This window comes from Benincasa hispida, chromosome 12, assembly GCF_009727055.1.
Source record: "Benincasa hispida cultivar B227 chromosome 12, ASM972705v1, whole genome shotgun sequence".
Lineage (NCBI taxonomy): Eukaryota > Viridiplantae > Streptophyta > Magnoliopsida > Cucurbitales > Cucurbitaceae > Benincasa > Benincasa hispida.
Genome location: NC_052360.1, coordinates 78,538,492 through 78,540,923, shown reverse-complemented (window position 1 = coordinate 78,540,923; position 2,432 = coordinate 78,538,492).

The following is a 2,432-nucleotide window of genomic DNA, read 5'->3' as shown; positions in this document are numbered from 1 at the left end:
TCCACCATCTGTTAATTTTCCAGGCATTCCACTAAAGACCGACAGTTGAACTCTTTCTTGCCATAAATATATTTCTATGTCCATTGGATATAAACCAAGCATCAGTACGATGACCCTTCATAGATGCTCGTAATTACAGTAGGCCAATTTACCGTTTTGCCCCTATAATTACATCTTTCTCTTTAAGTACCACTCATCCCTCTAATGAACAATACAACATAGTCCTACTATGTGTGAACACCTCTCGGGCCATGAGAAGGTGCGTGGCGCACATCGTTCAAGCCCCGGGATCAGCCCTTAAGAGAGCAATCTATCTATTTACCCCTACTTTGGGAAGGAGTGAACTCCATCTTGTGAAGCTAGGTTTCCCAGCTCCCAAATCAGATGAATCCCCGCTGTTGATCGCATCGGTTAGACGATGGGGTATGTGATCAAGGGTTGATCGCATCGTGCAGACAATGGGGTACGCGATCGCTGTTGATCGTATCGGTTAGACGATGGTGTATGCTATTAAGTGTTGAACGCATCGTGCAGACGATGGGGTACGTGATCGCTGTTGATCACATCGATTAGTCGATGAGGTATGCGATCAAGGGTTGATCGCATCGTGTCAACAATTGGGTATGTGATTGCTGAGTATCGGGTCATGTAAACGATGGGATGCTCGCGTATGGCTTAACACACACACGCACTAGACGATCGTTTAGGTCATCAAGCTTCATCGCTTAGTGACTGACTAAACGATCGCTTAATAATGCAAGGTAAATCGTTTACCTGTCACTGCATTAAGTGATCGCATAGATGATCATTTTGGTCAACAAGCTTCATCGCTTAGTAACTGACTAAACAATCGCTTAGTAACGCAAGGTAAATTATTTACCTGTCTCTGCGTTAAGTGATCGCATAGATGATCGTTTTGGTCAGCAAGCTTCATCGCTTAGTAACTGACTAAATGATCACTTAGTAACACAAGGTAAATCGTTTACCTGTCGCCGCGTTAAGCGATCGCATAGACGATCAGGCTTTGTAGCCTCGTTGTCGTCTACACGATCATTTAATTTTGCTTCTATTGTCTAGTGCGCGTTGGACGATCGTCTACCTATGACGTTTACTTCACAATGGAGTCTTCCTGGCAGTTCAAGACCCAGTTCGCCTTTGAACTGATTTGCTCAATGAAAAATGTAATAGATAGGGTTATTTCATTTCGATTTTGTAAAGGCTCATCCCGGTCCATTAATCCTTTATTTATTACATGCGATGTATGTTTTTAATATGTCATATGGTATGCATATATAGTATGTTTTTAATATGTCATATGGTATGCATATATAGTATGTTTTTAATATGTCATATGGTATGCATATATAGTAAATCCCACCTTAGATTATGCATTGGTCATGCATTATCTCTTTATTGTAATTGTTATAATTTAGAGAAACATGTTTTAATTTACATAAGTGCATGCTCATGCATCATATAATATAAGGGTTATATTTATGTATGCTTTATTTATTTAACGTTATATTTATAAGCCTTATAAATACGTCTATGTGGGATGAGTGTTTTAGTTGTTTATTTTATAAATTATTATAAAATGAAATTAGAACTAAAATAATTAGTAAAAGATTATATGTAGCAAGTTTATCTATAGTAGACCTTTTGTCGAAGGCGGGTTCTATCTAGGCTGGGGTATTTAAGATGACGGCAACGGAACACCCCTACCTGGGAACCTATCTGGAAAGAGAATTTAGATAGATTTGATGCATGCATACAAATTAAGGCCAGTCCATTAAAGAGTTTAATGTGACTATTTGGATTTGTTTTTTTTTTTTTCAAAGACAAAAGTTGTTTTTGAGCAAACTTAATAAATAACTTAGATCATCATCAATAGCCGGATTTTCTAGGTTAATAAACCCCTAGGTAGAACATTCCGTGGGAGGTTCTTGGGGCATTTGATGCTTCATTTTCACCTCTCGTGTTTCTCCCTCATAGTCCACACCGTGAGATCTACCCTCGGCCTCGAGGCACCTTTGGGTGTCCCTCTAACGGATGGTGTTTGGGTAGGTCAATATCAAGGTGGATGGAGAGAGTGTTCATATTAAGTGGGAGCGGGAAGTGCGACAGTATATCCCTCAGTCTCCCTCGTTGGATTGAAAAAAGTTTCTGCGTATCGCCTCGTGGCACCCTGGGTTTGTCCCCCTATAGAATGGTTGTTTTGTGCATTTCTTTATTTGATCTTCTATAAGAGGATAAGGTTACTTAGTCTCTTGTTCTAATCTGCTCTTTTCCCTACGGTGAGCGCATTAGGGCAAGACTCTAGGGCCGAAAATGAGGGGTTACACTTACACAAGATTGTTAAGGGTTAACTATTATGGATCGAACAAATGGTGGCTATTAGGTTTAGTTCCAAGAGTTCGTTTTGCCTAATGGTT